This window comes from Antedon mediterranea, chromosome 10 (assembly GCF_964355755.1).
Source record: "Antedon mediterranea chromosome 10, ecAntMedi1.1, whole genome shotgun sequence".
Classification (NCBI taxonomy): Eukaryota; Metazoa; Echinodermata; class Crinoidea; order Comatulida; family Antedonidae; genus Antedon; species Antedon mediterranea.
In genome coordinates this window covers 13,048,525-13,062,939 of record NC_092679.1, presented here as the reverse complement: position 1 = coordinate 13,062,939, position 14,415 = coordinate 13,048,525, and the positions used below count along the sequence as shown (strand labels likewise).

Below are 14,415 nucleotides of genomic sequence, written 5' to 3'. Positions count from 1 at the left end.
GTAATTTAATATTAACTGTTTTCAATAAACATTATACTCAGTGGCGTGAGGCAGAGGCCTGAAGCCACTTGTTTAGGAAACCTAAGTGGCCCTCCAAGTTTCAAAGATTGAGGCCTCGGACGTTTTTAGCATTTTCGACATATTTTATGCCTGTTCCTCTGGGCACTGCTCATGGGCCCCAAGCTTCAGGGCCTTTGGGTTTAGCCAGTAAGCGCACATAGCCGTTACGCCACTGATTATACTGTTCAAATATGTATGAATACATACAGTGCAACAAAGAACGCGCGAAAGAAGCGTAGCCAACAAGGTTAAATGTCGTTGCACATGTGCCGTAAAAAATATATTAGGCACGCGACCGTTTCGTTGTTGCCATGCGGTTAATTAAACTGTAACATTGTGGGCGGTCCGCGGTCTGTCGGCGAGAGTCAAGGAACCCTTGATCTCACGTCGATGCATATCCTTCTATTCTTTAATCCATGATATAGTATAGTATATAGATGAATATTTTGGCACATATGGCGTTTCATAAGTAACATGTACTTGAGCCACCTTGAGCTTCATGCATGGTTGGAGCAAGTCAAACAGCCATAATAAATAGGCCTAACGCGAAGATGGCAAATTGTCACTGTTGGCTGTTGCAATCATCTCATCAGTTCTGGATGCTTTTCTAAGCAATAAGCTAAAGATTATTTTTCCTTAATGGTTCAGAGGGGTCCAGAAGGAGGTATGTAAAATCAACAAAGTGGTCTTCATCGATCGTAGCTGATTATATTATTATTAATTAGTGGTGTAGCAGCCTAGGCCTTCATCTAGGTCGTCGGTACTGCTGTTTCGCACGGTGACAACGACAGATAAAAGCGGTCGCGCTTGAAATCTCGTCTAATTTTGTTCGCAATATCAACATCCGGAATTTTTGTATGGCGCGCCGCTTAAATACGCTTTTTTTTAATATAATATAATTATCGGTTACCGTACGTTTGATATTGTTTGGGTTTTTATTTTTTGTGGCCGCGCTAAGGCCAAATAAAAAAATATACTTGTTAAGCCGCGTCACACCCTCATAAATTTTCAGGGGCGGGGGGACGGTTTTTTTTTTTTTTTTTTTTTTTACTTTTTATAGAGGTATATTTTTGCGCGGTGGACGTTTTGCCCCACTTTTTTTTGGACGAAACGTCAAACTTTTAAAATGCGAAACAGAACAAAATTGACTATGTATGAAATATTATTGCTTATGACAAAATTGAGTTTTGTATTGTTTATATCCAGACGTAATTAAAACATTAAATTTAATTGCCACCAAGCGAAATTGTAGGCCCTAGGCTAACTAATCCGTCCAAGCTGCTACCCCCACCTCACTCATCGGCCATCCGCCGTCTCTCGCTCGACTCATCTATCCAGGAAATTCCCTATCACGAGAAGCATGATTTGGTCTCAATAATACTAAATAGTGGGCTGATTTATAGTTTGAAAACAGCTTACGGCATTTCTTAAGTGAATTTTTATTCAACGTATTCATTCTTCTTTGATGAATCCTTTGCCAATTGCTGTGTAAATCAGTATTTAAAGTTGTGATTCAAAAAGTGTATGTAATTATTCCACAGGTAAACCAGGCATAAGGAAACCCATCGCCCAACAGGACCTCGTGGTGTGCCGATCTCGAGCGCGAGATCATCGTAAACAAAATTGGTAGAGTCCATTATGTATGGGGTGTTTCCTATTTACGAACCTATAAAAAAACGCGCTTCGACCACTGTGTAGGCAAAATATTTATTTCGTTAAATCCCTAAATTGATAATCGCGTATTCTGTAATCACGTGACTGATGATGTAATCCTCAGCGACGTACTAAATGCACATGATTTAATGTGTTGGGGAAAAAGCTTGCTGTTTACCACATTACATGATTCGCGGTGCTATTCGCGTTTCCTTGACGTAAATCGGCGGCGTGTAAATGAAACAATTGTTTTCACCAAATTGCCGTTGTCGACATAGAGCGATCGGCGGCTAGCGTTGTCTAAGCTAAAAAGTACGTATTTTTCAAAAATTACACTAGCCTAACAAACATTTGCTAGTTTTGAAATTTTCAAATAGCAATTATGAAGAATCTACTAGCAAAATCCTAGTTTGCTAGCGTGAATTTCGAGCCCTACTCTGGAGCTGGGCCGGGCCGCTGAACTTTCCGTTGTATATCGGTAAAAAAAAAAATAAAATAAAAAGAGAGGCGGCTGGACAATCAGGAGCGGGCGGTGACGCTTAACAAGTATGTTTTTTTATTTGGCCTAATTCGTATGATGTGCACTACCTGTACTAGTAGGCGGAGTATGGTCGAAGCGGCCGCCAACCAAAGCGGCCGCCAGTTTAATATAACGTACGGTATTGCCGAATATTTATATCTCATTTACATACTATCGAATCTTTATACAGTATTGCATTAATAATTTACGTACAGTACGGTATTGCCGAATCTTGATATCTCATTTGACATATGTACTATTGAATCTTTATACAGTATTGCATTAATAATTTACGTACGGTATTGCCGAATCTTTATATCTCATTTTTACATACTATCGAATCTTTATACAGTATTGCATTAATAATTTACGTACGGTATTCCCGAATCTTGATATCTCATTTACAGACTTAATCGAATCTTTATACAGTATTGCATTAAATAATAATTTACGTACGGTATTGCCAAATATTTATATCTTGTTTACATACAGTACTATCGAATCTTTATACAGTATTGCATTAATAATTTACGTACGGTATTGCCAAATATTTATATCTTGTTTACAATACATACTATCGAATCTTTATACAGTATTGCAATAATAATTTATGTACGGTATTGCCGAATATTTATATCTCATTTACATACTGTACTATCGAATCTTCGTTTTTATTATTAGTAATAGGGTGTGTTATACATTCAAGTGTTATTCCATTGTAATACATTGTTTGTGTTTTCAATAAAGCAACATGGGATGCGCACCTAATGTGCAGCAGCACTATTGCTGGCCGTCAGTCGAGTTATTAGCAGAAATTCGCGTAATTAATTACCGTATCAAACAGACACTTTCATCTTATTTTAGTATTTAAAACTCATTTTCAATTGATCAATATTTAATATCTGAAGTAATAAAATAGTGTAGGATATTAAATAAATTGCTGTCATCATGTTATTGTAATTAAATTATGATTGCGAACACTACTAGTTACTTTACTAATTAATTAATATACAATAACAAATATTTTTAATTATTAATATATTTATATATTTTGATATACTTTATTGATTGATTTATTTATATAATTCTTATTATCAATATAAACACCACAATGTATTTTATAGACTTTATTAAACATATGTATATCATTTACAACAGTTAAAACAAAGTAATCATCGATTCGCCATTTCGTTTAAAAGAACGTACGCGTATCACATTCAATCTGTAAAAAAAAAGAGATTAAATTACATAATAATGTAGATTGTTATTTATGTCCGAGGTAAAGAAAACCTGTCGAAACAATGACAATCAAAGATTACAAAACAACGACAATCAAAGCGCACACGGCGTTCCATACAGATTACCGTTATTGAACTAGCGGCCGCTTTAGTTGGCAGCCGCTTCGACCGTAATCCCTAGTAGGCCCGTTTCTAGTACTACTAGCAGCCTAGATCACAGATGTTTCAAATTAATCATTATATGATTTCATTTTTAGTTAATTTTACTTCGTCTGAATATAGAAATATACCTCCATGTTTTAATATAATATTAAAAATGTATTGTCCCCCTGAAAAAATAATTATTTTAATTTTTTTTGTTGAATATGCCATTTTAATGTCATATAATAGAATAGTCAGGGGTTTCTAGAAAACTCAGATCTAGAAAAGATATCTGAAAACTCGGATCATCATACTGTATGATTGGTTGGTAGGTCATTTGGATCATTCCATTATTAATCAGAAGGTAGGTCATTTGAAATACTAGAGTATTATTAAAACTGATTACTGTGTACGTTTTCTTACTATTATTGTAACATGTAGCAGGGGCGGATCCAGGATTATTTTTGCGGGGGGGCACACGCGATCGTAGAGAGAAAATACACTGGGGGAAGCACAGACAAAAAATGCATTTTATGGTGTTCGAGATCACTAACGCACTCCTGATTCAATCATCTGTAAAGGGTCTTGCACACCTGTTCACAGTGGCGAAAGTATTTTTCCCAAAGACTTTCTCTGAAAATCCGAGAGAGGGCGTCCTATTTCGTCCCATTTTAGGGGAGAATATTATGAATATGCATCTCTCTGCGCTCGCCTTCTAAATGAACATTTTAATACGCTGCGCTTTCCGAATGAATTGCCGATTCTTACAAAGGGAGGATATCACCTGGTTGTAACTACATATACGCCTTTTTCACGAAACGGAAGACATCTTCGATCAATGACAAACAATGCCATGCAACGAAGCGTAACCAACAGAAATAACATAACGTTTTCAGGGGATTTCAGGACACCATGTTAATTTAAAAATCGTAACTCTTCAACGGAGGATCGTATGAGAAAAAAAATTACTGTAAGTAACATGTTCTTAAAAGATTTTCTTACATCACTGTTACTCTAGTAGCTAGATCAACTTTCGTATGCACTTTGAGGTCCAGAGAATTTGACTTCAGAAATTGGTTTAGGGTGGTCCAACAATCATATTTGGCTTGGTTACACATTTTGAAAATGTGGCGAAAGGTCAAAAGGTCAAGGTGAAAGGTCATAAGACCAAACATAAATATGTCCTTAAATCTCAACAACCACTGGTCACAACGAGGTAATTTTGGTCTTAAATTAATCAGAAGGTATACATTTATATTTTTTCAATCAATCAATCAATAATTTTTATTTCTCAAATAAAAACAAAATACAGTTAACATTTTCTAAAAATAATAGATAATAAATGAGAAAAAGGGGTACCCCACTGGAAGCTTAAGCTTTAAAATGTGGGGTCCTGGCAACATAATTAAAAATAAGGTAAGGTAAGAAATATATATAATATATGATAATGAACAAAAAAAGACATTTAACTTAACAAATGCAGTTATTATTTGACTTAAGACAGATATATGATCAACTTAAACAATAATAGTAGAAACAAGGTATTCATGTAGTTTGAACTTAAATGAAGATATAAAATTAACTAGATTTAATTCGTCACTATGACGAATTATAGGTTATATGCATTGATTTAAATAAAGATAATTGATTTTTAAAAGATATATTGATTGATTGATTTTCTCAGAATCTTTAATTATTTATAATATATGATAGGACCTTGCTAACGCGAACACCATAGCCGGTATCACAATCCGATCAAAGATCCATATGCATATAATGTCATAAACCACATTTGTTGTTACATAATAATAAAGACATAAGTTAATTTTTATCTAGATTTCATTATAAATCATGTGTATAATCTATACACTAAGAAATAAATTTGAACAAACAATACGGATAATAAAAAAAAAATCTTATTTCGTTTCCCAAAGTGAGACTCGATCTCGGTACCTTGAATGCCATAGACACGAGCACAGAACACCGAGCCGTACACAACTGACTAAAAGTTGGAGAAAAATTCCTCCGTGTATTTACTATGCAGTAACCACTTTGATGCAAATAGATTATTACATACCGAAATGAATTATAATTTTTTACTATGATGACATCTTTAAAATGTATACAAATGATGCACTGTCAAACTACATACTTTTAACTTTAATATATGAATTTTTGAAGGAAGAAAGTTAATGTTAAGTTTGTTATTTTGGGCTAAGAAAATGTCATAATTTGTTTGATTGTCGAAATTATTTTTTTTTAATTTAATAATAATATGCAATTAATGATGACTTAATCAACTTTTGTTCTCTTTATTTGATAATAAATCATACATATGATACATACACTTCAAGAAAATGAAATAAAAAATAGGTGTTCCCCTGCATTCTGACGATATATTTTAATTTTAAAATTTAGCATATTTTCACCATTTTGTTAACTTATACGTGCGTAGCCAGTCACTTTTGACGTGCTCGTAAAACGCAATTTCGAGTTGAAACCTGAATCAAATATGATGATATTATTAAAGAAAGATTGTAAAACAGAAATCGGGTAAAAAGAGTGCGCATAAACGTATAACGCGCAGTGCGCGTGCAAAAATCTGCGCACTCATGGCAATTTTTTAAACGCTTAAAATTGCCTGAAACGTACTCTAATTTCATCGAAAATAAATTTTGACAATTTTGAACATTTTAAGCGCGCATACACAAGCGTTATATGCGCTACGCACGTAATTTTATTGCCATATGATGAAATATGACCTGAAATTTATGAGTACCAAATTTTGTTTAATTGTGATTCATGCTTGTGAAGATATGATTACAAACGTGATTTCGTAAAATCGCGCGTAGACCGCGTAATTTTTGATTACGCATCGTGAAAATATAACCACATCGATTCCTGGCCATGAGGAATATACTCTGAAAACTTGACTTAGCTAGATTAAACTGATGCCAAGATAATGCACGGACAAAATAGTGCTAAGGAAAGAATAAATAAATAAATAAATAAATAAATAAAGATTTTGACAGAATCAAGAGGTTATATGCATATCATGCATATAACCTAATAATTTTAATTTCATCTGGTAAAGAATTCCAAATTTTTGGTCCTTGAAAAGTTATATCATGCTTGCCAACCTCCGTATTAAAACAATCACAAGCATAATCAAATTTATTTCTGGTATTATAATTATGAACTGAACTAAAAGTTTGAAAATAAGTATCAAAAATTCTGGGCAGTTGATTATGTTTGAATTTAAACATAAATAAAGCAACATTTTTTGTAAGTAAGTCGTAAATATTAAGTGTATTAGATAAGACAAAAAGAGGAGCAGAATGGTGGAGGTAATGAACATTATAAACTGATCTTAAAGCTCTTTTTTGCAAAATATAAATACGGTTTAAATTAATTTTTGAAGTAAAACCCCAAACGGTTATACCATAAATTAAATGTGGCAAAAAGAGTGATTTATAAATTAATAGTAAAACGGAGGAAGGCAAGGCATGTTTAAGTTTATTGAGGACACCGACCACTCTTAATAGTTTTAATGAAATTGTATTAATATGAGAAATAAAAGATAAGTATTCGTCAATAAAAATGCCAAGAAATGTTGTTGCTTTAGTTCTTTCAATTTCGCTGATGCCGTAATATAATTTAGGGGGGGATTAGTTTATTAACTGAACGAAAAATAATAAATTTGGTTTTTTTAATATTTAACGAAAGCTTATTTGATTTTAACCAGTTTGCAATTTTAGTAAGTTCTTGATTCATTAAAATAATAGCTTGGTAGATGTCCTTATGATTAATAAATAAACTTGTATCATCTGCAAACATAACAATTTCAGCACAATCACTAATATAATTTAAATCATTAATAAATAACAGAAATAAAAGCGGACCAATGATGGATCCCTGTGGAACACCACACGAAACTGGCCGCAGCTCAGAGACAATATCATTGATTGATATATATTGATGTCTGTTACTTAAATAATTTTCGAACCACTTAAGTGGTATACCTCTTATACCATAGAAACGTAACTTATTAATTAAAATATCATGAGAAATACAATCAAAAGCCTTTGACAGGTCAATAAAAACTCCTAAAGTAAATTGTTTATTATCAATAGCAGACAAAATATTATGGATTGAATGATGGATGGCATGTATTGTAGAATGTTGGGAACGAAAACCAAACTGAGAATTGCTGAGGATGTTAAACTTTGTAAGAAATGAAATAGTTTGATCATAAACTATTCTTTCAAGTAGTTTAGAAATAGTTGGCAAGATGGAGATGGGCCTATAGTTATTGATATTTGAGACCTCACCACCTTTATGGATGGGTACAACTTTAGCAATTTTCATTGCATTTGGAACCACACCCTTTACTAAAGACATGTTCATTATGAATGTTAGTGGTATGGCTAATGCCAATGGACATATCTTTAGTATACATGGACCAATGTTATCAAAACCAGGAGCTGTTGATTTTAAATTATTTATGTATGTTACTAATTCTTGTTCACATACAGGTTTGAAAAATAATGATGAAGGAAAATTACCCTGAAGGAAATCATTGTAAGGTTGAACATTGCCATTGAATGGAGTATTTGAAAAAGAATTTGCAATATTTGAGAAAAATGAATTAAAAGCTTCGGCTTTTTCTTTGTCATTTGTATATTCACATTGACCATTTATTAGTTTAGTCTAATGGGACATTTTATTAAAAAATGACCGGAAATGCCATTTATGACCTTTGACCCACAACCCAGGGCATGTATGTATCTCCGTAACTACTGGTCGTAGACACTTGAATTTGGTTTTAAATTGTTCGAAATATATGTTTTGTTATTTGTTACACATTTTGAAAAATGTTACAAAAGGTCAAAGGGTCAAGGTCAAGGGTTATTTGAACAAATAAAAAAAAGTACTTGTATCTCGGCAACCACTGGTTGCAGCAAGTCAATTTTGGTCTCAAAATGTTCAGCAGGCATGCATTTATATTCCATCTAATGGGGCATTTTAGTCAAAAATGCTCAGAAATGCCATTTCTGACCTTTGACCCACATACCAGGGCATCTTCATATCTCTGTAAGTACAGGTCGTAGAAACTTAAATTTGGTATCAAATTGTTCGAAATATACATATTTACATTCATTCGTGCATACAAAAGTTGATCTAGCTACTAGAGTATGTGTGATTGAAAAAAAATTTGAAAATTTTTTTCACTGCTTAAAATCCATCGAAAAAAACACCACAGTGTATAAGCATAGGCTGAAAACGCTATGTTATTTCTGTTGGTTACGCTTTGTTGCACGGCATTGTTTGTCATGTTTCGTGAAAAAAGGCGTATTTTTAGTCCCTGGATGTAGCATTCAGATATCGACGCCCGCGGCGGCGTGAGCTGGGCCAACTTCTAAATATAGAAGAATTGTAACTTTAATTAATTCGTATAAAGCCCTTGTAACTTGATACAGTCTAGATATCGACGCTTGGACCGCAATGAAAATAAGTTGGGATCGTTCACCTTTGTTCCCGGCCTCAAACCCCTCCCCCGCTCATTGCGCACGCGCCTATTCCTCTACTAGTACTACTAGGCCGGCCTAGTACCAGATAGAGAGTACTCTACTACTCTAGACTATTCATATCAGTTATCCGTGGGTCTCTTATTTTATAGCAAAAATATCGCAGTATAGCCCAAATACAGTGTTATTATTATTATACAGTAATAGTAGGGTAGATGTTGCACCTTCTGTTTTTTGGACATGATGGATAGTGTGTGTCACGACGGTGGAGGCAGCAAGCAAATCAAACTTGTTACGTACATGCATATTAACCAATAGTTCGCACACGAACGCGCGCTGTTGTGTGCTTTGTTTTGTCTAGACAAATATTAAACGTGTCTGTTGAGCTATCGTGTTTCGGCAATAAAACAGACTGACAAAAGAAGTTACCCAGTTTCTAATCTAAAAACTTTTTTTTTTACTTTTTCATTTACAATTTTTTTTTTTCGTGTTGATGACGGGGGGCCGTGGCCCCCCCCCCCTTAAATCCGCGCCTGTGTAGAAACTCAGATCTTGATATCTGAGTTTTCTAGATCTAGAAAAGTCAGCTATCTGAGTTTTCCAGATATAGAAAAGTCAGATATATCTGAGATCTGAGTTTTCTAGACACCCAATAGTCAGTGGTGGCGCCAGGATTTTTTACAAACAGTCATTGGTCGGGGCCAACAAAGATTATGAGGGCGAAGCCCCTGAAAAATGTTGATAGTTTAATATGACAATATTAGACATTTAAGGATAATTTTATTTTACTTTTAAAATCAGTATAGTGGCTAGTGCACACCCCAAAAGCAAAACACAAATAAAGCATGATCGATTAAACGACGGTAATATGATACTATGTATTAATTTAAAAAGCAAAATCTTTATTTCAATAAAATCTCTGTTTATGAAATTCATTTACCAGTTTGATGCTCACCTTTAATTATCGAAGTCGTTACACACCTTCCTGTCAAAAACACAGTCTTTATTCTTCCATTGTGTGTGTCTTTACATAATCAATCATAATTGGCATACATTTCACATCTTACCAGACTAATTTTTAGTACAGCTTCAAACCTAACACGCATGCATATAGACTTAGGTCAAACCCAGGCCTACAGTAAGTTTTCAGAGGCGTTGGCCATGTTCCCGAGAACCATTTGGGTAAACCCACTAGAGTGAACCCTTTAGTCTAAGGGAAAAAAAGGTGGGTGAACGGATGACGCCTAATAAATATCATGTTATGTGTATTACTGTACATGTAGTCCCATGTAAATATTTTTTATTTCGTTTTTAAAGCAGTTTAATTTTTTTGATAAAAATATTACAATAACACACACAACACAACTAGGTGAACAAGCCCACAGTGTACACATGTTATGGCCGGCCGTCATTCTTCTTCCCGTAGCGATGATTTTCACGCACCCTTCAGTTTTCTGAAGGGTGCTTAAAAATAATTAATGATTAAAAATACTGTAGTTATAAATAAAACAACATATCAAATTTTTTTACAATTGTATGCTACATTTCACTTACAGGATGTTTTAGACAACCTGTGAGTAGGTTAGACGAAGTATTGAAACAATTTTTAGTAATTTTAAGGAGGTGTACAAAACTACATTAGCGGCAAAAGAATTGTACGTACTGTTATTGGCAGTAGCCGTAAGTACACTGGCGGCGCCAAGATTATGTAGGCCTAGGCCTATATGTAGTGTTCGAATACTCGTGCAGGTTTATTTATGCATTAGGATTACAGTTTTGTTTTACTACATTAGTTATTTGTGCAATAAACTACAACAAAGGTTCTTGTTTTCATATTTCTTTTTCAACACCAATCCATTGGATACAACGCTACAGATATTATATCTGGAGTATCCATCCTGACGACACAAACGTAACCCGACAGCAGCTTTTCGCGACTATAAATAATTTGTGTTTTCATTTTATCTTACAGGTTTAAATGAATTGTAGTGTGTGCTTTTTGAAAATCGTTTTAAAAATTGTCTATATACTGTACAGTATTATGCAATTTTTTGAAAACGTTAAATAATATGTATAGTTAAACCAGTAGACGCGCCTACTGTATTACATATTTTGTAACCACAAATACTGTAATTACGTAAGCATGGTTTTAGGATAAAATAAATAAGTGGTAGTAACATAAATATGCTGTTATTTATAAATCAATCTATCGGGCCTAGGCCTATGGTACTGTATGAATGTAATGGATGGAATATAGAATTATGAACGGCAGATACTCAAATTATATACATCGTTTCACAAAAACATGTACAGGATAGGCCTATAGTACATTTCAGACATAGCTGTGGAGAACAGCTGCTTTCATAGAAGGCGCAGCTCCAATATGGTTTCAGTAACTCGCATTTTAATCAACCGCATATGATCATTTTAAACTAAAAACTATTTTAAAAAACTTTATAAATAACAGTCTATACATGATTTGCCTCAACAATAATTATACACCTAAAAATATCCTGTGACGGACATAAAAATCATCAATTGATCAAATAATATGTAAATGTTTTTGGACTTTTGGAGGGTATACATTTTTTGATATTAAAATAAATAAAAGCTGATTTGTTTATAAATATGAGGATACAGGTATGGACCTAAAACATTTATTGGGTTTTAATAGAGTAAAAACAGTATTTTGTTATTTATAATTTAAAAAAACATACCGGCTAAATGTTTACAAATAAAAAAATATATGTTTTAATAAGGTGGTATGATGGTAGCAAAATAATTAATAATTAATTATTAATAATTGTATGATATGAAATTCATAACTATTGTTGTAAAGTGAATTGACTAATCAAAATGAGTTCATTAACACAATAAGTTAAGACACTTTCTAGTCTGGCGAAAACAGAGTTTTTTTGTTTGGGTAGTGTGCCATTTAAAAAGAAACCTTTTGAGCTGTGAACAATTGTCAAATGGATAAAAGGAAAGAGACCTATCAATTATCAATTGCATTTTATGGTCTGTATTTTATGACTATTATTATTCATTGTCATCTAAAATCTATACATATACAGTACATGTGCCTGTGGCTCAAATACTCAGTCTCAGAAGTGCCCTTTTCTTTTGAGACATCCCCCACCCCCCTACCCCCCTCATGTTTATGCTACCAAATTTCAGAAATGGATTTACTCTACTAATATAAAAATTTCTGGGAAGAGAACACAGCTGAGTTTATTAGCCCATACATGCCAACACTCATTTTAGCCAAGAGACTCCTGTATTTTGAACTTCATCATTCGCGGTACTACTGTATACGTAACATTTATTTGTATCAACAGAATATATATACAGTATTTCTTTTAAAAGAATATTTCTATAAGTTTAATCTAAATCATAATGAACGGAAAACGTATTTGATACAAAACAGGTATGCAATGAGCCGAAGCTCTTAAACGCATTACCCTATAAATACCGACATCTAATTAGCAAATAAAACAATAAAAGTAAAAGTAACAAAAATGAACTCTACATGAGTGAGTATTTATTTATTAATAGTTGTTGTATTTTCTTTTTAAATTTTCCGATTTTAGTTTTACACTTTATGTTTTCAGGTAAACGGTTCCAAATATTTGCCCCTCTATAGGCAATACTTCTTTGTCCTATATTTGTTGTTTTTAGAGGAATACGGAAATCACTATTCTTCCGCGTACCATACTCGTGTACAGATTCCATTTTTGTAAAAAAAAAAGAGTTAAATGAAACAGGTAAATTGCCCATTCGGAATTGAAACATAAATACAGAGTGTACTTCTCATACAAGTCAAAAATATTCAATAGGTTTTTAAAATTTGCAAATGGATGCTGATAATGCACTTTACATATAATTCTGATCGCTCGTTTTTTAAGAATATGTATTCTCTGTAGCTTCGTTGCCCCCGCAACTCCCCAAATAGTTATATTAGGTGAGGTAAAATTAACGAGTTGTACAGTACATTATTAATAAAACATCTGATTGAACAATATATTTAGGTAAACTTGTCTCCCGGCCTAACATCGTGCTCCGATTTTTCTCCCGGATTACAAAAATCTCCTGTAGTGCAAGTGTTGTTTCTGTATGTAAAAAAATCTCACACAACGAATTTACGATATTTAAGCCATTGTACAACCATATTAGTCAACTCAAGACGATGTTGATGACTTTCTATTTGATTAATTGATAATAAACTTCAGCTTAACATTTTAAATTGCAATATCTGTTTCTATGAAATAAACCTACAAAATAAGCAACCCCAGTATGGCATTCTGTTTAACAAAGTAATAGACCCGGCGCCCAGAGAATTTATTCATGTGAAAAGCCACAAAAGGTTTGATGGGCTGATTTCGTAGATATATGGCTAAGATTCAATAATCAATATTGCTGCCGGGTCCTATCCTGTAAATTTTCCCTAGGGACACCAAATAAGGGGGGTAAAAAATCGATTTAATCGTGTGAAAAGCCACACGGATAAAAGTTGTTGGACATCGTCCCAATATGTTTATACAGTGTTAAAACAGCAATGACAGCAACTTTATCCTGTAAGTTGCCCGAGACAGTAGCCCAAAAAGTGACCACTCAAAATGGTGTTATTAATGTCAAGAGCCACACGGCTAATTCCTTTTGCATTGTAACTGTCACACATTGGGATGCACAAAAATATCATTGACAGCAACTTTATCCTGTAAGTTGCCCCAGACAGTAGCCCAAAAATGCCCGTTCGGCCATACAAGATTTAATCATGCGAAGAGCCACACGGCTAATTCCTTTTGCATTGTAACTGTCACACATTGGGATGCACAAAAATACCATTGACAGCAACTTTATCCTGTAAGTTGCCCCGGACAGTAGCCCAAAAATGCCCGTTGGGCCATACACGATTTTAATCATGCGAAGAGCCACACGGCTAATTCCTTTTGCATTCTAACTGTTTACACATTGGGATGCACAAAAATACCATTGACAGCAACTTTATCCTGTAAGTTGCCCCAAACAGTAGCCCAAAAATGTCCGTTGGGCCATACAAGATTTACTCATGCGAAAAAGCCACACGGCTAATTCCGTTTACATTGTAACTATTATACTTTGGGATACGAAAATACCGTTGTCAGTAACTTTATCCTGTAAGTTGCCTCAGGGTATAGTAGCCCACAAAAATGCCTGTTGTGTCTTTTAAGTTAATCACACGAAGAGCCACACGGCAAATCGCTCATGATCGGTATAGTGCTTCCGGAGGACAAAC

General features: G+C 33.9%; 1 protein-coding gene across 2 annotated transcripts in view; it reads left to right on the top strand.

The window, feature by feature from the left end:
• Positions 1-604: 604 nt before the first annotated feature.
• Positions 605-14,415, top strand: part of LOC140060142 (D-aspartate oxidase-like) — a 29,943-nt gene continuing 16,132 nt past the window's right edge. The window contains exons 1-2 of one of the 2 annotated variants that reach the window (XM_072106229.1): positions 712-724; positions 3,867-3,976. The gene's annotated coding sequence lies outside the window, so the exon portion shown is untranslated. Of the gene's footprint in view, positions 725-3,866; positions 3,977-14,415 lie in introns of both variants that reach the window. The other variant, XM_072106228.1, reaches the window with a different exon arrangement.